The sequence below is a fragment of the Panthera uncia genome (genome assembly GCF_023721935.1).
Source record: "Panthera uncia isolate 11264 chromosome A1 unlocalized genomic scaffold, Puncia_PCG_1.0 HiC_scaffold_17, whole genome shotgun sequence".
Taxonomy (NCBI): domain Eukaryota; kingdom Metazoa; phylum Chordata; class Mammalia; order Carnivora; family Felidae; genus Panthera; species Panthera uncia.
In genome coordinates, this window is record NW_026057577.1 from 66,879,605 (window position 1) to 66,903,895 (window position 24,291).

The window sequence follows — 24,291 nt, forward strand, 5'->3', positions numbered from 1 at the left end:
AGATAAGTGGCTTGGATATAACCACTAGAGATATCTTGGTCACTTAAAGATTTATTTTTTATTGCTTTTTAAAAAAATTTTTTTTAAGTTTATTTGAGAGAGAGAGCGAGCGTGAACAGGAGAGGAGCAGAGAGATAGGGAGACACAGAATTGGAAGCAGGTTCCAGGCTCTGAGCTGTCAGCACAGAACTTGATGCAGGGCTAGAACCCACAAACTTGCTCTTTCTGATAAAATACTGGACTCTACTGAATAACTCCTTTAGTGATAATAATAGCAGCCATTTACTAAGTACTATGTGCCAGGCATTAAGTATCCTTATATTATTTTATCCTTACAGGAACTATATGAAGTAAGTTACACTGTAATCCTGTTTTATAGATGAATACACCAAAATTTAGAGAAGCTAAGTAACTTGCTTAGGATTCAAAAACAGAATGAGTTAGAACCAGAATTTTATCCTGAATCCATCTTATTTCAGAGTCTTTTTCTTTGCTCCTGAGAAGCAGAGTTGCGGGAAGTTTTACCTTTTCATTTTACAGTGAGTAAAATTTGCTGCTTTAATGGACTTCTTAGTTACAGACATATATATTTTATTTCTAAAGCACATGAAGGCTTTTATTTTTACATACTCTGATACACCTCCTCTAGGCAGAAGTTTTCTTTAATGATGCCAAACTTAGCAATAACACCAGGCCATTGAATATTACTATCGGTCACCAATTCATCAGTTACTTTCTATTTATAATCTGATAATACGAACACTTTTCATTCAGTAACCAAAACGTAATCCTAATCCTTCATCATGCTGATAAGAAATAAAACCTTTGAAGCATCCAATAAAAAGTCCTCTTAAGGTATTTGTCTATCTACAGTCTGGTTTTTGCAGGCTTGCTTAAGAAAGCCTGCTCACATGTTGAATTTGTTAATGTTTCACACAAAAGTAGTAAACAAACAAGCTAATAACATTCACAACAGTTCAGGAAAATAATCTTTAGAGATATGGCGAAAGAGTGACTTACCCACCTACTCCTAAAGAAAGTATATGAATTGTATAACTGGATACCAAAAATAAAGTCATAGATCAGAGAGGTAAAATGTGGATACTTTTCAACAATTTGATGAAAAAATAGGCCTTACTCAGTTTTGAAGAAACAGCTTATCAATCTGTCAAAATAGTAACTTCTCCTAAATGTTATAAACATGACTGCCTGCTGAGTTAAGAATACAAGGCTAAAATTAGATGAGCAATATGGTTGGGTCTTGCAAGTAAAGCGATTGTCATAATAACAATAGAAAATCTATTGTACCTTGGCTTTTATGCTGCCACACACTGGTTTGCCTCTGACACCATGTGAAATAGAATTATACCTTGTAGTGCCTAGTAAACTGCCTTGTTGAAGTAGTGGTTCAATAAATATTTCTTGTATTGAATGCATGAGTTGGAACGGGGATAAATTTATATTTTTATAAATGTCTTATAGTTATATTAAAGGATCTTATATTAAGGATCCTATATTAAAACAAAGAACTAAATGCCTTGGCTTAAGTAGAATTACAGTATGGCACATTTTATTACTTTATGTATTATTATTTTATTATTTATGACATGGTCATAAAGTTTGTTCAGAAATTAACCATGGGTTTTTTATGCTGGATAAGACAAAGTAAACACACTTTATCCTTTCTTTGTTACTGAATGCAGCTACAAATCTTGGAGAGAATGCACTGAGCAACTACCTGAGAACTATGAAGAGCAAAAAGCAGAGCAATTGGAGGAGATCAGAATTTGAACTAAAACCAAACTGATAGTGAATTTATCTTTTTGTTTCCTCTAGCAACTCCAGGCCTAGACTCAACTGATCCTGAAATTTGGAGGTGGACATCAGCATGGTTAGATGAAGCTCTAAAAGAAACTCTCTAGTTTAGAGGTATAAAGGTGTGTCCTATTAATATTAGTGTTGCAGCGGGGGACTCACAACTCTGCAACTCTGAGGACGGACAACTTTCCTCTGTCAGAATCTGTGGTCACATGTAGGTTGGACAAACCCCTGTGTCCTTTTCCTCTCTCTGGTCTCCTGCTTCTTGACCCTGGATGAGAGTGTAATAATATAAAGTGCACAAGACAGAAGCACAACTCAGTCTCCAGCTTTCTGGCCAGAAAGTACTGGGGATATCAATGGAAAGGGAGAAATCCAAAGAGATGACCATTCAAGTTGTTTATAAGCTCTTAGGCTTACTCCTGAGCTTTGTGTACATGGACTTGACCCTATACATTACACTAAAAGCTCTGGGAACTGAAATAAGACATGGACTACCACCAATCTTAGACTGGCAACTGGGTGTAGCAAACATAGGACAGATATAAATAGCATTTCAAAGGCTTTGAAAATGGAACTGACACTAAAACCACAACCCTCAAAAGGCCAGTTAGAACTTGTGGCCTGAATCCAAATTACTTGATTGCCTTCTAAACCAAATGTCAACATACTCCCAAGGATTTAACCAAGACCTAGACTATCATACCATAATATTTAAATTTTCAGGATACAATTCAAAATTTGTCACCATAGGAAGAACCAGGAAAATTTTAACCATAATAGGAGACTCCAATACCCAAATGATACAGAAGCCAGATAATATGACAAGGACTTTAAGCAGCTATCATAAATTTCATAATGATGCAAGAAATAAGAGCAAACACTCTAGAAATGAATATAAAGATAAAATTATCAGAAAAGCAATAGAAAATCAAAAGAAGAACCAAATAGAATTTTGGAACTAAAAATTAAAATATTAAAAATAACAAAACTCATTAGATGGGTTCAACGGCAGAAAAGGAATAACAAAAGAATGAGTCAGTAAACTGGAAGGCAGAAGATTAGAAATTATTCATTCCAAATGTAAAGAGAAAATATACCGGAAAATAAATGGACAGAATCCCAGGGACTTGTGGAACAATACCCAAAGTTTTAACATTTATGGTATATGGTCCCATTTATGGTCCCAGGAGAAGAAAAATATCTGGTAAGAAAAGAAAATTCAAGTAAATAATGGCTTAAACTTCTCAAGTATGTATGTATGTAAGTGTGTGTGTGTGTGTATATATATATATATATATACACACACATATATATATATATATTTCTCAAGTGTATATATATATATATATATTTCTCAAGTGTATATATATATTTATGTGTGTGTGTATATATATATATATGTATATGTGTATGTGTGTGTATGTGTTTTAATAAACTCAGTAAACCCTAAATAGGATAAAGATAGAGAAATTCAGGTCCAAACATATCATAATCAAACTGCTGAAGACTGAAGAAATATTTCTTGAAATCAGCTGGACAAAAATTGTGTGCTATATATAATGGAACAGTAATTTGAATGATTGTGGACATATCTCCAAAACAATCGTGGCCAGAAAAAAAAATACAACATTTTAAAAATGCTAAGAACAAATGTCAACTTAGCATTCTTATCCAGTGAAAATACCCTTCAAGAATAAAGGTGAAGTAAATACATTCTAAGGTGTAGGAAACTAGAAGAATTCATTGTCTGAAGACCTGCTCTAAAATAATTGACAGGAAATTATTCACAAAGAAGGGGAATTTTTGTCAGAAGTAGATTTGAAACATTTAGAAGAAAGGACAAGAAATAGAAATGTTATCTGAGTAAATAGAATATACTTCTCTTCATTTCTTTAAATATTTTTCACAGTTGAAAGAAAAAAATTATAATATTTTCTGAAGGTGTTTTTAATGTATGTAGATATAATATAGAAACCACGCATAACATAAAGAAGCAAAGGTAAAGGGACATCTAAATTGGTAAGTTTTCTACATTCCACTTGGAATAGTAAAAAGTTAATTCTAAGTAGACTTTTAAAAGTTAAGTCTGTATACTATAACCTCTAGAACAATTACAAAAAAATTCATAAAAGATATGTAGTCCAAAAACAATAGATACATTACAATGGAATACTACAGGAGGGGGAAGAGAAAAGAGAGATCTAACAGTCCAAAGAACAGGAAAGGGAAAAGAAGTAGATTAAAAAAACCCAACAACACAAGGAACAAACAGAAAAACATAAAATGGTAACCTGAACCCACATATAGAACTACAATCAATGTAAATGGTTTATATAAATCAATTAAAATACAGAGAATAGAGCGGATTCAAAAACAATTTATTACAGTTTGGTCATTTATGTGTCAACTTTGTTGGCCCATCACCTACTCAGATATTTGATCAAACATTATTTTGGATGTGTACATGAAGGTATTTTGGGATAAGATTAATATTTGAATCAGTAAACTGAATAATGCAGACTGCTCTCTCTAATGTGGTGTACTTTTCCCATTCCATAGAAGGCCTAACTAGACCCTGCTGAGAAGAAGAAACTCCTTCTGTCTGACTACATAATCATAAGGTTATTAATCAGTTGACCTTAAATTAGGGAGATTACCCTAGTGGAACTAACTTAATCATATCCCTTTTAAAACGTTTTAGATATCTAGAGCCTGTCTGACTGGGAACTAGTGTCATATAGTCATTCTTAAGCACAAGGAAGCTGGTCTAAAACTTCTAAGGCTGTTTGTGATTAGCTCATTTCCATGGAATAATTTCATTCCTGAAGAGTGATATTTTCTCTAATTAATCATTGTGTTGACCAGACTAAGTTATCATTATATACTTGCTGAATTAATGAATTTAAGAGGCATTAGGGTACCATGGTGAAACTCTTGGAACCCTCACCAAATAGAGCAGGTGAGCCCTGCCCCATTCTTGGGCAACTGCAAGTTCTTGGTAGTTTCTAATGAGCAACTCTGGCACAATTTTTCACATGCTGCTCTCTCCTTTTACGCTAGCTCTCATCTTGAATCCTGATTCTCTTTGTAGCATCATTCACATGTACCTGAATATGCAGTTAAGAGTACTCAGTGGATCCATCTGTGAATCATCATTTTGTATTCTTTACTCATATCACAAATCAACTGCAGATTTGAAATAACTAGAATAATGTTTAAAACACTCTTAGCAAACTCATTCAGTCTTGAATTTATGTACTCACCATTGTACTTTCTATAGGCACTTAAAATTAATCATTCACTACATGTATACACACTGGGAAATAGCAAGTCTGAGCCAGAAGAAAGCCATATGCAGTTTAGGCAATGAGTTTCAAATTGTGGCTAGTCAAGGAGAAAGGTTTTTTTTCCAGAGATGCTGGAAAAGGCTTTGGGTTCTACTATTCAAGGGAAGACCTTCATTAACACTTGCTATGAGAGGCTAAATAGCCTGTGTTGAGCACACATTCTCGTTCTCAGGAGAGACATCTGTTTGACAGCAGAGAATCTGGCTTCCAGGTAATAACCAGGCTGTATTCACTACCCACACAAAACAGCCTGGATAGTTTCCAATCCTGACAGGTAGAGAGTTTTACAGCGGCCAGCCCCTACTGCTCCTGGCTCCAAAAAGTGCCCAAAGTGTATTCCATATCCTAAGTCAGGTCATCCCAGAAGGAAAAAACCTGAGCCTAGATTTCAAGGACAAGTTATTTATTAGGGCAGTGCTCCCAGGAGAAACTGGTAATAGAGTTCAGAATAGGGAGGAAGAGGAACCAAGAAAAGGGGCACTATCAGGTGTAGTTCCAGGCTTAGCCAGATTCCAGAAAAAGCTGTGGAGCATAGATAGCAAGTCAGTTTGTCATGTCTCAAGGCAAAGGGCCGGGCTCTGTATCTTTTTACCAGACAGTCCATGAGTCACCCCAGAAAGACATAAACTCCCAGGCATTTCCAGCTAGCTACCTACAAGAGAAAGTAGCTCCAGTAACCCAGTGCAATCCTTTGAGAGATGTTAGAATGAAATCTATGAGAGGTAGAGCACACATCATGGTTGAAGGGAATTGAGGGATCTAGCCAGGGTGCCAAGCCGGGGGGACCAATATCTAACTTGCTTATGTAGGTTTCTGGGCAAATGCTCATCTGTGTCCTATGATCTGTCTCCCACTTCTACATCTCTCCTCCCGGCTGTTCATCAGAGAATCACCCTATTGCTTGTGTGGACTTTTAGGTAAGGAAATGGGAAAGACTTCATGGATTAAGACATGAACCAGTGCTGCAAGCTACCATAACTAATATAAATGAAAACAGGTGCAAAGGAATTTGGGCTCCAAGAACAAGTTCTTCACACCAACATTATGTTCATTAATGAGGTGTTCTGGGTCTTTTCTAAAGACCTTGAAGACCAAAGTGCTTTAGAAGGCAGTATGGCATGCCACATAAAAGAGCACAGGCTTCAGAATTATGAACACAACGTTGGCACTGATGACCTCTGCCCCAGTGTTATTCCCTGGTGATACTGTTAAATGCCAAAAGGGATTTTGCAGATATAAATAAGACTACTAATGGGGTGACCTCAAGATGGGGAGACTTTTCAGGTGGTCCAAAGCTATTGAGGTGATTCCTCTCTGAGCCTCTAGGTGAGATTCCAGTATGGCTAACATGCTGATTTCAACCTGATGAGACCCTAAGCAAAAAATTGCACTTGAGCCCACCTTGTACATGTGACCTACAGAACGGCGAGAGAATGAATGTTGTTTTAAGCACATAAATTTGTGATATAACTTGTAATGCAGTAGTTTAGTAATACATTATGTTCAAATTCTAACATTATCACTGCCAAAGTGCCGTCATTGTGTATTCTTTTCCCCAAGGCTGCAGTAACAAAGTACCACACACGTGGTGACTTAAAAGCAACAGAAATTTTGTTTCTCATAGGTTCAGGGGTCTGAAGTCTAAAATCAGAATCATAGGGCCAAAATCAAGATGACAGTAGGACTGTGCTCCCTCTGGGGGCTTCTAGGAGAATCCATCTCTTACATCTTACATATTCTAGTGGCTATTGGAATTTCCTGGCTTGTGGTTGCATCACTTCACTCTCTGCCTCTGTCTTCACGTTGCCTCCATTTCCTTCTCCCCATTACCCACCTCCTGTGTGTGTGTGTGTGTGTGTGTGTGCGCGCGCGCGCGCGCGTGCGTGTGTGCGTGTGTATAAAATCTCCTCCTACCTTCCTTTTATAAGAATATGTGTCACTGTACTTGGGGATTTTCTGGATGATCCAGAATAATTTCCCCATTTCAAGATCCTTAATCACATCACATCTGCAAAGATTCTTTTCTTTTTAAAAAATTTTTTTTAATGTTTATTTATTTTTGACAGAGAGAGAGCGTGAGCGGGGGAGGGGCAGAGAGAGAGGGAGACACAAAATCTGAAGCAGGCTCTAGGCTCTGAGGTGTCAGCACAGAGCCCAACGCGGGGCTTGAACCCACAGACCACGAGATCATGACCTGAGCTGAAGTTGGGACACTCAACCGACTGAGCCACCCAAGTGCCCCTGCAAAGATTCTTTTCTTTTGCAATATAAGGTAACATTCACAGATTCCAGATATTATATCATGTAACTTCTGAGGGGCCATTTTTCAGTCTGCCACACACTATGAACAGTCATTGAATATCTCTGAGAATTTTAGATTCCTCACTGACAAAAATGGGACCAAATATGACTATGTCAAGGGGTTAGTGTAACAAGTAGTAAGCTTATGTGTCTAAAACATTTACCAACATGCTTAGGATGGGGCTGACACCCAGTAGGGGACAATTTTTACTGTTAACAGAAAAGCCATGATCAGTGGGAACACAGGTATTTGAAAATCCAAGATGAAAAAAAATTTTTTTTGAATCTTTTAACAAAGCTATAAGCTCATCTTTCTTTAATCCATTTGATGCTAGAAACTGTCCACTTATCAGCTGTATCTGTGTTAGAAAATTGTCAAATGACTGCTGTCTTACTACCATTATAATTCAATTGGATTTCGCTTTAACTCTGCAAATGTTCACTCATTCTGCTATGTGCAAGGAACTCTGCTGTTCACCAGGACATGCATATCTAAGCAGGACACAATCTGTGATTTAGTCAGCCTTACAATCCAGCAGGGAAACAAGAGTTTTCCATAAATACTTGCTTCATAGAACACATACAGTATCCCAAATAAGTTAAATATTAATTTAGCTATTCCCCATTTTACGAGGTTTACATCCAAACTTGAAAACAAATACCATGAACAACAACAACAACAACAACAACAACAACAACAAAACAAGTACGACATTAGATAGGATTGTTAAACTCATGGTTGATGAAATGACAGCACAACATAGTACTCATAAATCGTGTGTGAATTTTCTATAACTTTACAAGTACACATTTTATGAAGAAAACTCAGGTAAGAAATATTTGAAAGTGATCACAATCAGTGGTTTCATTAGCCAACTGTCTAAATCAAGCCTGCATACGCCACATCTCACAATAGGGTTGCCTGGGGCTATCTGAAACTCATGGAGAAACAACTGACCTCTGGACCCTCACTGAGTCCTTGGGATTGTTTTGTGAAAATTCAGGCATCCACAATAACATGAATGACTCTGAAATAATTTTTTTTTTTGCTTTAAATATTTCTGTCATAAAACTATACTTGTGGTATCGCTGTCTATGTTGGCAGTAGTGTTTTAAGTCAACAGAATTTCCTATAAAACAAAACGAAAAGACAGTGACTCACTAATCTGTTTAAAGCAGACAAAACATTAGATAAAGCAACAGAAAGTGTTCCAAGGTTTTATGTTTTCCCTTCTCTCTCCCTGGTTTGTTCTTTTTTTCTTTTTCCTTCTTCTTCCTTTTTTTAAAAAATTCTTTGGTTTTTGTCCATTTAGATTTACTTCTGCAATTAAACTTGCCTCAACAATTTTGTGATACATAAGGTTAACTGTCACCCTCAGAATATGTGGTCTTCCCCCACCCGTCATCATCTGGTGCCCATAGACATAATCAGAACGTAGCATACAGTTCTGGGAAGAAAGTACAATAAAATTAAAATTTATGCAGAGATTTTGTTTTTGTAGAAATCTTTATCTTTTATAAGGGAGGGTAACTGCCAGCAAAAGCAACTGGCCAAATACCACACAGCTGGTAAGGTGTTGGATATTAATATTTGAACTATGATTCTTTAAATCTGATGGGATGGAAATACCGTATCATCCCCATGCTGGTTAGCACCTCATGAAGCAGACCTGAATAACAGTATATTCAGTGATCACAAATATTCTTTGTACCTTTGTGGGATGATGCAGCTTCCATGTAGAGGACTTTTGAAAACGTATTGTTAAGCGGATTATTAGATTATTACAGTAGACTTTCACTGCTACATATATTCCTGTTTGATTTGTGACTGCTACAGAACAAGCAATACAGAGGACATAGGAAGACAAGTTTTAGAAAGAACAGCTTCTAGCTTTAATGTGGGCAGAGTAAATTATGCTTTCCTTTTTGAAAAATAAAAGAAAAAGCTAGAAGCACTTTTCTATTGTTTATTTTTTGTTGCTCTTCCCTGTCTAGACATAAATGCAGGATACCAGATGAGCATCTAAGATCTGACAGAGCAGCAGCAATTTGATGGCCTTTAGCATGTCTGTATGTAGTGTCATTATATAAGTTCTCTGCACATTTTGCTCACTACTGCAACTAGTTTCTGATTGACGATAAAATAAGGGCTTGTTTTGGGCTAGGAATAAACATAGAACCATAAAAGAACTGATCCTCCTTAAAGAGTCACCTCACAGATGTCAGGCTCCTCTCCTTTGCCCTGTCTTTGGTACCCAGCCCCACCTATAAGGATGCCAGGTAAGGCCAGAATTCAAAGAATGTGATTAGAGATGCCAAAATTCATTTTGAAAAACATTTGTCTTCATCAACAGGTGTTTTTATTTTCCCAAAGGGGTAAAAAGTCATTCCCTTTGTTTCTTTTATTTGAATAGAATCACTGGGTGTAATAATTAAGTAGTGCATGTTTGCTAGTCAATATCAAAAAACAGGATTCCCTTAAAATTTTTTTTAACCTTTATTTATTTTTGAGACAGAGAGAGACAGAGCATAAGTTGGGGAGGGGCAGAGAGAGAAGGAGACACAGAATCCGAAACAGGCTCCAGGCTCCGAGCTGTCAGCACAGAGCCCGACGCGGGGCTCGAACTCACGGACTGCGAGATCACGACCCGAGCCGAAATCGGACACTTAACCGACTGAGCCACCCAGGCGCCCCAAAATAGGATTCCATTTTAAATAAACCATAATTTTGCCACTCTCCCAGAAGTGAGCAACAATAAAAGTGTGCGTATCATACCTCCGAAAAATGCGAAGGATCAGCTTTCACAGAGTCCAATCAGAAATTAATATTTGCTTCTATAGGCTATAGCCTATGAACTTCACTGACCTGCATCTAGGTGGAGCAGACTTCTAAAACTTTTAGGATGGGAGGAAATCACCCACACATATTTCAGAGAATATTACTGTTTCCATTCTAATCTAAGAGTAAACAGAGCTCTGGGTTTTGACAAATTTGCCTCTGCAATGTGATAAAAAGGCATGGGACTGATCCTCCTCTCACTGTGTAATTTTGCCAAAAGGAAGACAGAGTCAGTGCCATAGGTGCCACATTACTTCTCTTTATTCTTTCTAGAACTATGGCATCTAAAAGCATGTTCAGCAGTCATAAAATTTCCCAGGTCAGTTTACAAAGAAAAGTGGATATTCCAACCATAGCTTTGGATGTGGGTTCTTGCTACAGCAATGGATTTTAGAAGGTGACAGGTTACATAATGGGTATGCAGTTATGATTGCACCTGGCCCGGGAAGGTTGCCATGCCATGCAAAGAGAATATCAGCTCACTTGCACTGGTGAACAACTGGCTAGTGCTGCCTTTGCACACTTGATAAGCTGCTCTTGTTATTAAGGACACTGATTCAGCTGTTCCAGCTGTATATGCTTTTGTTCATTCTTACTTGCTCACCACATATAATCATTTCCTCAGATATGCAAGATTACTTGGACTTTGCTTTTATTTAGAAACTGTTTTTCTTTCGTACGTGAGTGATTGTCGAGTATTCAATTATAGCTGAATGTGAAATGGTTGGGATCCAATTCTAACTGATTTCAATGAAAGTCAATAGAGTTTCTAACCAAGTAGAGATCTGTATGAAGTTCAGTGCTGAATGACTGTTAAAACTCTACCATTTTTACTCAGGCTTTAATTAGTAGGTAGTATTTTATTTCATTTTTAACTGGACCTTTTTGTGTCTGGAATTGAGGCGTATATAGCAGTTTGCTGATATTGGAATTATGTGTATTATTTTGTAAACCTGTATATCCAGGCCAGATAGAAGCACTTAAAATGCAAAAATGATGAACAGAAGTACCCAGGAGTTTTTTTTAATCTAAGGAATATTTTTTAGGGGAGATGAACAAAACCAGGAGCTATTTGACATTAGGTGTTCAGACTGCCAGTTTATGGTAAACAAAGAAAGTTTAGTGTTTTTTTTTTTTAATTCATAATATCATGATTACAGAGCATCACTGCAAAGAGGGTTAGGCTTCAGAAGATAACCAGACAAACCAGTTCTTAAGAGGGTGGCTGATTGGCTGCTTTGCTAAAGATAAATTTTTCCTCTTCCAAATATTCTGAAAAAAAAAAGTAGACTAATAGCGAGAAGTGTAGTGATTTGCACATTATCCAAGCCATTGAGTTATTCCTGCCTGTCCTCATTCTGGTTCTTGATTTGCAGGCCAGCTATGCTCTGCAGCTGGAGCAAATTATATCAGAGAAGTGCTGATGTGACCACAAGTTGACAAAAGGACATGATTTCTAGTAGCAAAAAAGCAACTAGATTTTATGAAATTGTATCTAATAATGTTGTTTAACTCATGGATCCTGCATCTGACGCCTGCTTTTTATCCAGTCCTTTCAGCGGCCCTTTGTTAACAGTCACTCAGAAGAGGAAATAAAATGTAGCCATTGAAATAAAAATTGCTCTACTCTTTTTAATAGCTCAGCTGCAGGCTCTATTGTTTTATTTAATGGATTGTGTAACTGAAGTCTCTCCTCCTGATGATTCCCATTTGGCTTCTGAGTCCCCAAACTCTGTCAGAATCTTGGGGGTTCCAGAAAGGAGGGGAGTCTGGTGCTTTGCTTTTGCAGAATACAAGTGGAAAGTAAAAGTACTAAGATTCTTTAAAATGTAATTCCCACCATGGACTCTACAGTACTATGTGTAAGAAACAGTGCTTTCTCCTCAAAAGTGAGCAAGATTAGACTGTCCTTAGATTCAAAAATTCTAATTTGCAACATAGAAGTGTGCTTGGCTTAAATATACAGAGGCAAGGAGGGTTGAAGGCAGTAGCAAAGGGATAAAAAGGAAATAGGAGGACTAGAATAAATCACTGTCTTCCCTCTTGTAAAAATCACTGTTGTCCTCTGATCGAGAGATGTGTTCTCTGCCCTGGATTCCCTACAGTGCGTCCCTCTGTCCTGCCTGATTATCCATAGCCAGGGTGGAAAGCATACCTACAAGTCATGTGACTTACTGTCACTCTAAAGAGTATCACATGAATATTCTAAATTTTAAAATGATTTTTGCTTCTTCAAAGCTGTTAAAATGTGTCTGGATTCTGCTGAAAGGATTATAGGTGATTTAACAATGGATATTTTGCTTTTACCTCTTCAAGATAAATCGCATTATGGGTATATTCCAGAGATGAAAGTTAAAGAAAAGTGCCTCCTACATAAGAGTAGCAAGAGAAAGGCTTGGACCCTCTGTTCCATACTACTTATAAGTATCTTAAACATGAATGGATTGCAAACTATTTACCTAAGATAAACTGGTATGCTATGGTTCTTAGAGAATTCTGCAAAAAGCTTCTACCATTTATTTTTGCCCTGCTTTGACATGTTCCTTCAAAGCAAGTTCATTGTTTTAGGAAGTGGAGGAGAAAGATTTGTTAAATCATGAAGGGCTAAGAAGCCTTTCAGCTGAGGAAGATACACAATGTACAAAGCAGTTAAAACAAATCATACAGTATAACCTGTTAAGGATGTAATTGAGATACATGTAATCATTAACCTTGGAACATACTGGGAATCCGTTAATGAATCAAATCAATACCCTCTCCACTGATCCATAATAATTTGAAAGAAATGAAAAATTTAACAGTTACTGTATGTGAGGTTATCATGGGCTGCAATTAGCTAGCCTCCAGGAGATTATGTTACCTAGTTACCAGAAGGTAAGTATAATTTCCGTAGATGTTCTGGAAAGATTGTCATAAAGACAGGTGTCAGACGTAGAAATGGGTCAGGAAAAGATATTTGGTGCGGCCAAAACCTGGGTCATCTTCCTGTTATTTCATTCCATACATCCCTCTTAGGACATTTCATACTCCCAGTTAATATGGATATATTGTTTTGAAAAGACATTACAATTGAATTTTGTCAGAAAAAAAAAGTGATTATATCTTTTTATATCTTACTGCACATCTAGATTTCACATGAGATGGCAAAGAGGTCACGGCAGAAACTCTACATTTGGTAACAGAATAACACATGAGCTTTCTGCTGCAGGCAAGATACTTGTGTATGAAAATATTTCATGTTTGTACAACTCTCTCATCTTAACATTCCGGCATGGTCATTATTGCCAGTGTGATTTTATAGAAGAATAATAGAAAGAAATGAATGTCTTTTCTCTTTTGAACCCCCACATTTTAACACCCCCATTTTATAAGTAGTATGTGGCACCCTACAAAATAGTGTGGAAAGAACAAAATGATCCAAGGGCCCATGGCTTTTACATACATTGCTTTTATGTAAATCTTAGAAGAAACAATCTTGTATGCGAAGTTCCATAGGAAAATCTCAATTTGGGGGAGATATAAAAAGAGATTGCCATTCTCTAGGGACTCAGTAAATAAAACGGAGAACAGAATTTTAAAAAATGCATGTAAAATATATGCGTATGGAAATGTTAAGAGCCTTATTTTATAATGCCAAGGAGGGCACAAGATAAAAACTGTTGTCATTTGTTTCCAGGGAAAGCAGTCGGTGAGACCCAGGCACAGTAGGATAGTTAGTTAGCTACCACATGTAAAGCTGAGAGCAGATGGTGCCGTTGATATAGAGCGCAGGAATGTGCGTGTTTATGCGGGTGCGTTTCTGTGCGTGTGCGTGTGGAAACCAGCAAGGAGTTTGACACTGATGTACTCCATCAAGTCCAGTTATAAAGAACAAGTAGATAGAACAACATTCTGTGCATCTGGCAGCCTAACTAGCTCTGTCAATCTGTGGATACTGCTGACATTGTACTATAAGCTTCGATTCCATCTGTGTTGTTTATTTTGAGCTGGATTTACTGCACACTATGTGAATTGATGATGGCTAGAAGGTCCAAAAGATTCTGAGTCTGTTTAAAGTTCCAAGGTGTCAAATTACACAGGCTTGTGTCACGAACATTATGAAAGGGTAAGTGGAGAGGCAAACTGATTTCAGTATTTGTTAGACGTCCAAGAAAAATTGCCGAAAATATAGATGAAGAAGGTTTATGAAAACATCTAAAGAGTACATATGAACTCCTGCAATCAAATGTTTCTTTTTCAAGTTGTATTGTGTCATTTTAAAAAATTCAAAATATGTACAAACAAATAGACAAGTCAAATCAGCTCTCCACTCTGAGGTTGTGACATGCATATTATTCAAAACTTCCCGATCAGTACTGTATTAAATTGCCAGAATAAAGGGATGGACTTAATGGGTTAAGGTAGCACCTGCCTTCTTTCCGAACGGCTAGAAGTGAGAAACAAGTGTATTTCTATACATTTGCTGTTAAGTTATTCTGTGACATTCTTTACTTGCTTCAGTTTTTTTCTGCATAATAAGATATTTATAAATCTACTATACAGTTATGAAACAGGCTTTGTTATCTTCACTAAGAAATCATTAAAGATTTGAGAACACAGTTTTTTAATGAAAATGATATACAGCATCGTTTGATATATATCATCTATATCAAGGCTTTTGTTTATTTTCATTTTCAACATAATGTTCAGCTGAATGCTATGTCTGTACAATGCCAGAACACTCCCATGAACATGAAGAAAAGAGATTTAATGATTCAGGTGTTATATAAGCATCTGCATATCTTCTGTCATTCAGTTCTTATGGCTGTTCTTGTCTGGTTATGCGGTGAGTAGCCCAGATTAGAATTTTACTGAACCACAAATGATACAGACTAGACTATATGCAGTTTGGCCTGTAGTCATTGAATGAAAAAAGCATTCTGCTTATGGTATACAAATTTCAATTCATGCTTTCAATCCCCATTCAGTTAGTGGTTAGTTATGGTTTCACTGTGTCATTGAATACAATTATATTGATATGTAACTCTGTCTTTAAAGGAAAAACACTAATCATCCTGCCTCATTTGTATCAGAGCTAGGACATCAAACAGAATCTGTGAAAGTGGTTCATTTGCTTGGTAATGTTTAATATTCATTGTTTATAAGTATTCATATTTGTAATACATAAGGTAAAATATATGATTTATTTACTACATGGTCTCTATCCTTGAGAAACTAACTAGTTGATGAGTTAAGACATTCTTACAAACATTTCAAATAGCAAAAAATATATTAAATATCTGCACTGGGTGGCACAAAGTAGACTAAAATTCAGTTGAAAAACTTCATTGCAGTCTTCTATCTGCTAGATAGTAGACTGGAAGCTTCCTTTCCATTAGGTATCTCACCTAACTCCTGAACCCTAGGAGATGTCCTCTGACTTTCCAGAGGGTACAGGGGCTGGGAAAATGGATGTAAGTTATCTGGGTCACATAGCCACTAAGTGACTGAATAAGGCTTTACTTCAGTTTACCTCCATAAACATATATGGAACATCTGTGTTGTATCAGGCATAGTATTTGGCACTGGAATAAATAAAATTGAAAACCAGTTTGAGGAAGTGTGCAGGCTTATCAGGAATCAGATATAAAAATTTAATGTGAGTATAATGTAGTAAGTGCTGAAATAGATGTATGCATATGGAATGATGAGAACAGAGAAGGTACCTAACTCAGAAAGCTGATGAAGCTAGACAGAGAGGAAAAGGTGACAGGCTTCTCAGACAGGCACAGGCATGAACAAAGGTATACTGGTCTGAACAACAGGGATAGTGGGAAATGCACCTTTTGGAGCACATCCTGATAACTCATTTAGGCTGCCCAGGGAAACACATTGAACATCACACATTCATAATACCAAGTAATCCCAGTGGGCTGAGGTAATGAGAAAAGGCTTGAATGATGTTGCCCTTGACTCGTGAAGTTTGGACAGATTTTGAATAGCAAGATAAGGAAATAATTGGATATTGTAGGTGAAGGCAAAAGACACCAACAAATACTTGGAGATAAAGCTGTGTAAAACCAATATGGCAGATTAAGGGATGCACAGGCAAATAAGGTAGAATTGTTCATTTTCCATTTTTGACTATCAGTTGCTGTGTACAGACTTGAAACTTGTTGTCCCTAGAACTACTACATCTCTAAAATTTTAAATTTCTCTCTCTAGTGACAGTTTCTTAGCCTTCTAGGTTTCATTCAGTCACCCCCATTATCCAAACTGATCAAGACCTTTAATCTGTTAGTTCTGAAAATTGTGCATCTCCATTAGCCCTGATCTATCTAATTTCTGACTGACTTTGACTCCCTGGTCCTCACTTCCATCTCTTTTTGCACCTCAAATTCCTTCCCACATGTTCCTTCCGTATCATAACCTTCGAGGAAAAACCACAAGACTGGATCAATTCTTCCTTGTGCCCTAGCTCTCTTTCCTGTTATTCAAGAAACAGTTATTGTCTCTATTCTCCTTTATGCTGGCTACCTTTTCTTCTTCATCTTCCTATCTCTTCACAAGGAAAACAGAAGCCATAATCCAAGTAGTACAAATAAATGTAACATGAGCACCCACTGCTTCTAACTCTTTCATACCAAGTGTAGAAGTGTTACTCATTGTGCATGAGGCCAATCCTTTCATCAGTGCTCTGGATTCTCCCTCCCTCCCCCGTGCTCACCCATCTTGGGTTTTCAAGGGTCATAATACCTTGAAAATCCTGTCTTTCTTCTCTATTTCAGATTCTTGTATTTTTAACTGGATCTTTCTCAAATAATATTGTTTCAATATTATTAACTTTCCAATTTTAAAAATAAGCCACCTCATCCTCAAGTCACCGTTTAAATTCTTTCCTATCTCTTCCTTCTATAGGCAAACTTTTTGAAAAAGTGGCTTAGAGTCACTGTTTTACTCTTCCCTGACTTTCTAAGCATTCCTCAATCCACTGCAGTCTGGAAACCACCCCAAAGAATTTCCTGAAACTGTTCTTGTTAAAGTCATGAATGAATGTCTCATTTCTAAATCTACTCTTACCTTATTTTACTTGTAAAACTTGATATTTCTAATTCCTCTCTTTGAAAACAATTTTCTTGGTTCAATAATACCACATTCTGTCATTGTCTTTGTAGACTCCTCTCTCACTGCCATTTCCCTACATATTAAGGTCTGCAGGGCTATCTCTTATGCCCTTGTCTCTTATCATTCTATACCTTCTACTGAGGGATATAATTTGTAGGTTCAACTGCTATCTATTTGCTTGTAGCTTCACTTACCACCTCCACGTGGAAGAATCTAATCCAAGGGATAAATCTTCAACTACTGTCTTTCTAATGAGCATCAGTCAATACTGTTTTTTTAACTAACTACTCGTCTTCTTTGCTTGAATGTCCCACAACTATCTGAAAGTGCACGTCCAAAAGTGAATGGACATCTTCTTCCCTCCTACTTCCACCCAAATTTCACAAATATTTCTCAAAAACCATGAACTTTTTTTTTATTTTCAGAACACAATTTTCCCATTCAGGCTAAGGTAAACTAAGTGACCCAGTCACTTAAGATATTTACTATTGAGTATGAAAGTTATAATTCAGGTAGGTATAGGAAACAATTAAAATTAAATGGAGCCAACAATATACTTCTTTAAATTGCAACAGTTGAAAGCACAACAGCTAAAATACTAAATTTCAAAAGCCCAAGTGATAAGAAATAAGTATTTTAAGCAAGTTAAAGACAGAAAGCATTTCAGTTTTATGTTTATATTCTTAGCTCTAAGCACGGTGAACCACAAAATAGTTGATCAATTTACTTAATAAATTAATAGGTTTGTTTTTCTATCTTGCAGAAAAGTAAGAAGCAGTACAGGATTGTCACCAAATCATTCTCACACTGTTATGATTCTTCTCTAATTTATTCCATATACTGAATGGCTGGTAAAATAAGGATGTCAAAGTTGTTCCTATTTATGTCTGATAGAATTACAGATTTCCTTAGAAGATGACAGTAATAAAGGAATATCAGGCATTAAAATGACTAGCCAAATTAACTTTGTATAAAAACAAACCTCTATTCTACAGCTTTCGTTTGCAAAACTGACCACTATCCATAGGGAAACTTTTTTTTTTTTTTTTACTATCTCAACCCAGCCTCTCACATCAATGGAAAACTAGCATTCTATACATCTGCTAATAAAAAAAGCAGGCTCTCCTTTAGCCAAAACAAACTTTATATTTTTATTCCTCAATAAAGTAATTTCCTCCCTGAGCAGTAAGCATGGACTAAATGTTGATAGAAATTGCTAAGTTCAGTTCAACTTTAAGTAATGCTGTAGACTTAGAGCAAAAAGAAATTAAAATTTACTTCAGTCTCATCCAACCTTTATTGTGAAATGTGCAAATATAAAGGATAGTATAGAAAATTGAAGTGCATAATTTAATGAATTATAATAAACTAATTATTAAACTAACTAATTATAACAAACTACTCTGTAAGCACCACCAGGTTACAAAATAGAAGTTTGCCAACAGCCTACCCAATTACAACACCTTCCCTCCCACTCTGTCTGGGTGCTCATGGTAACACTTTCTTTACCTTTTTTTTTTTTATAGTTTTACCACCTAAAAATGTATCACTAAATAATTTAATTCAGTTTTGCCTGTTGTGAACTTTATATAAATGGAATCATAAATATATATTTATTGGGTGTGACTTCTTTCATTCAGTGTTAGGCTTTTAAGATTTCTTTGTTGTTAAGTATATCTTTCATTCATTTTAATTGCTGCTAATAATCCAATGTATGAATATACTTTTATTTTTCTATTCTATTGATGATGCACATTTTGAGTATTTACAGTTTTGGCTATTATAAATAAAGATGCTATAGCATTTGTGCATAGATATCCTAATATAGCTAATCATGCCTTTTCTATGGTATATAATTAGAAGTGAGTTGGTGGGTCTGAAAAAATATATATCCTTAACTTCACTAAGAAGAAAAACAATGAAAATAAAAAATAAATTTACCAATTGGTCATACCAGTTTAACTGGCTCTACTTAAAAAAATAATTTCTTGAATTGTAAAGGTAAATTCCATCTAGTATTACATATTTCATATGGAAAGAAATGTTTAGTCTGACAAAAATTTCAAAAATAAAAGGCAAATGAAGTATTAATGCCTAAAGGAGACTCACAAATATTTTTACTTTTTTCTGATGAAAATACATGTTTTTCTATAAAAGTGGCAAGAATGTACTAACCACATTTATCTGAATTGTTAGTCAAGCAACAGTGTAACAGAAATAGAATATAATGCTTAGAATTTCATTTTATGAAATTCATTCTCTTAAAATACTGCAAATATTGTCCAACATGCAATTAAACAACCACTGTATGGGCTTATACATCATTTGGGCTCTTAATATGTAGCTTACACTTTTATATTTATAAAATCTCAAGCAGGGGAAGCAGCTTTACACTAAAAACAGTAAATAAAAATGGTATTTTCCTTGACCGGGGAACTAGTGAATGGTTCTCCTGAATTTAAAAAAAAAGAAATATTTTAATTGCTATATTTGATTATAATGCTTTACCACTTTGGCAGAATGCCTGAGGACAGATTACTAATAACTACATAAAAATATGGTTATTTTTAAACAAAAGAAAGTAAAAGGTTGTATTAAAAGTTAACGTGATCAAAAAAAAGAAAGAAAAAAAGAAGAAAAAAATTCCCATGCTTTGATTTATCACAAAACAAAATCCCTTTTCTTAATTTACATCAAAGCTTTTGGAACTAGTATATGAGAAATTTTTTAGAAAATATATGTCAAGGTCCTAAAGATGTCAATGGGAGAAGGTAGATTTAGTCTCTGCTGTCACACAGCCTGGGGTCTAAAGGGAAATGCAGAAGAGGAAAGAAACTGAGATGTTATGACAGAATAAAAAGGCACATTAAAAAGGGCACTTGATCAAGGAAGACCTGAAGGATTAAAAAAGGCATGATGGTGAAGGAAGCACAAGATGTGTTCCAGGAAGAGGAACAAAGGCCCCAAAACAGAAAAGGAACTATAGGAGGATCAGAAATTAGTATAAGCAACTTTGAACTCAGCTAGATATAAGTTGAAATCTCAATTCCTCCAATTAATAGTAACTTTGGTTAAGTCACTTGCCATTTCTATTTCTCCCTGTAAAATGGGGATAATAATATTTTTGTAAGAATCAGCTAAGATAATGTTTATAGAGCAAAAAATTGCTCCACAAAGGCAGATAGTAATTTCTGTAGCAGAATCAGATATTTTGGAGTTGGGTGGCCATTCATGTGAGGCAGGAATATGGAGATATAAGCAGTTTAAGTCATCAAGAGCATATGGCCATACTAAATAATCCAGTCCTTAATGCTAAGAACAAGAGGGAGTGACACCAGAAAATAGACTCAGGCTGTAGGAGAAATTATTGGAAGGGAAAAAAGGCAGAAAAACAAGTGGGGACCTAAATGAGATTTGTGGCAGCATAGATGGTGAGAATTGAATGTATTTAAAAGATACTGAAATGCAGGACATCCATTTCTGGCAGTATGACAGATGATGGCTAAAACTCTTAATCAACATACCTCAATAATTGTATATGTGTTTCTGTAGGTATACAGTGTGTGTGTGTGTATGTATATATTTTTCTTTAATATTTATTAAATTAGTTTTCCAGTAGGAAAGGAAAATGCAAATGCTCTGGGATCAGAAATGAAGTATGGACATGAATCCATTGAAGTTAGTAAGCAGTGAAGGTTAAATGCTGCCCCGGGTGTGTCTACTGATCTTGAGTAACCTAGAGCTTAGATTTTAATTGCTGACACATGTGGGAGACAAAAGACAAAGCCTTGCTCTATATATCCACCCCTCACCAACCTCCACGTGGAACTTGGATTCATAAAGAGCTACTTCAAGAAAAAGGATAATCTAGAAAAAATACTAGGTGCAATATTATTATCATAGATGGATTTTTAAGGCAAAAATCCCATTGCTAGAAATGAAAAAGGTAATAATATAATAATAAATTCTTCAATTCATCAGGAAGATGCAATAATTTTAAACTCCTAAATAATAATATAGCTTCAAAATACATGAAGTGAAAATTTGACATCAAAATGAGATATTTCAACACTGTTTACAACTATTATACCAAGATGAAATAATCAGTAATGGTATAAAAGCTTTTAACAACACTATTAAACTAGGTTTTGTTTAACAAATAACACGTATGTGTAAAACAAATGTTAAGAACTGTGTACCCAACTTCTGTGATAAACTTACCATTTAAAGAATACATTGAACATGTTGCTTCATAAAGTCTTGAAAAATGCAGAGTCAATATACACTGATAAAAACTGCTTAATTCTAAATTATTTCATGTCTAAATTGCTAAAATTTAGTACATTTGTAAATCAAACACAAAAATATGTTAAAAATTTTTAAATCATACATTGCATAAACAACTCATGGGTCAAAGCAAATTTTTTAACAGAAATTAGAAAATATTTACACCTAATTAGTATTATTACTAATATTGCAAATCTTATGGGATGCAACCAAAAAAACTGTCAAAAGGAAATCTATAGCCTTTTATATTGATCTCAGAATTTAAAACTTTGAAAATTAATTACTTATTCAACTTAAGAAGTTAGAAAATGCTTAAAAAACTGAAAAGTACAAAAAGGAAGTATCAGAAATTAATGAAATATAAATTAAGTGACTGTATTAACAAACCTGTAAGTTAAACTGTAAGAAAAAAGATAAGATAGAGGTAAATTATCACTACTTCCTCTTACCTTATCTTAGATGTCCTGAAGCTGTCTGTAAAGCAAGAAAAATAAATAAGTCTTAGGTATTAGAAAGGAAGAAACAAAACTGTCATAAATAGCAAATGACATGATTATCCACATGAAAAGCTCAAAAGGCCAATTATTAGAATTAAAGAGTTTAGCAACTTATTATATATAAGTATTCCATGTTCAGTATGGAGATTCAATAATGTGAAATTGTCCATTCTATACAAACATATTTATACTTACAACACAAATTTAATGAAAACTCAACATGATTTTTGATAGGGTATGACAATTAAAAAAATATATATATATATATATACACACACACACACACACATACATTTACATATACATACATACAGGAAACAGAAAAAAAAAGGACATTCTTGAAGCAAAGCAAGAATGGTGGACTTGCTCTATTTGGATATCCAGACTTACACTAAAGCCACAGATTTCATGGTATGATTTTGGCGCAAGCTTAGAAAATATACCAGCAAAAGACAGCCAAGGAGTAGACCCACCAATGTATTATAAAAACATGACTCAAAATGGGGAAACTGACACATTGTGCAATCAATGATAACTGAATAATCAGTTTCTAATTGTAAAAAAAAAAAAAATTGCCTCTTACATCACACCATACACAAAATTCAATCCCAGATGGGCTAAAATCTTAAACGTTGAAGAAATATTTTAAAATTTTACAACAAATTATAGGATATCTCTGATTTTGGGGGTGTAAATTAATTTCTTAAATGAGACACAAAATCACTTAATATAAAAAAAATAAGGACAACCTAATTTACATTAAAATTAACAACTGATCAAAAGAAAGAACTCTTCTGTTGATTACAAATATGTAAGAAAGAGCCACTATTTGGTGGAATAAGATTTGCACATTCATAACTGGAAAATAATGTTAATCCACATATATATGGGACTTCACTATAACATTCACTAAGAAATGGCAAACAACCTAATGACAAAATGGACAGAGACACCTGGGTAGTTCAGTCGGTAAAGTGTCCTACTCTTGATTTTGGCTCTGGTCATGATCTCACAGTTTATGAGATTGAGCCTTACATCGGATGCTTGGGATTCTCTCTCCCTCTTTCTCTGGCCCTCCCCCGCTTGCTCGCTCTCTCTCACTCAAAATAAATAAACTTAAAAAAAGAAAGAAAAATGGACAAAAATATGTACACATTTATTTCACAGAAAACAAATTGCCAACAATAAATAAAAATATATCCACCTACACTAAATTTCAGAGAAATTAAAATTAAACCACAGCACACCTACCATATTAATAAAAGTAAATGTCTTGAAAAAGCAAATGTTGGTCAGGATACGTACAATAAGAACTCTAAACACTGCAAGCAGGAGTTTAAATTTTTAATCTATACCCTGGAAAATAACTTAGCATTAACTTGTAAAGTTGGAAATATGCATGTACTACAATCCATAAATTAAGACACTTGTTCATGTCATGTGAATGGAGAGTATGTACAATTTCATAGGAGCATTATAATAAAGGACAAATTAAAACACAAATGACCACTATTAAGCTGTTATATATTTATAAAATGTTATACTGTTATACTTCACAAATTTCAAGTTAACTACTTCTACACGCGATAAGATGGACAAATCTCAAGTCATAGTGTTAAGTGAAAAAAGCAAGTTGTTGAAAGCATACATTAGAAGACCATTTTTATAGAATTCAAAACCAGGCATTGTTAAACATGTTGTTGGGGGATACATAGAAGAAGACAATGATGAACACAGCCTTTAGAATAGTAACTAACTCTGGGGGAGAACTAGGATGCTCTACAGACAAACACAAAGTGAAATTCAACACAAACTAACAGTGACTTTATTATTTAATTTGAGTGATGGGTTTATGGGTTTAATTTTATGATTCTACTTTATATATCTGTGCTGAAAATATGCAACATTCATCATTAACATTTTAAATGAAGCTCAGGTTGAAATGCCAGTATTTGTTAATTTGAAAACGGTAAGGAAGAGAAAAGAGCAAAGGAGTCCCATGCTGGTGAAGTGAGCCACTGAGTGGATAGTATTGTTTTTTAGTGAGAGGAAGAGGATCAGAACTGGGAGGTGTGAGTGAGAGAGGGGAAAGAAT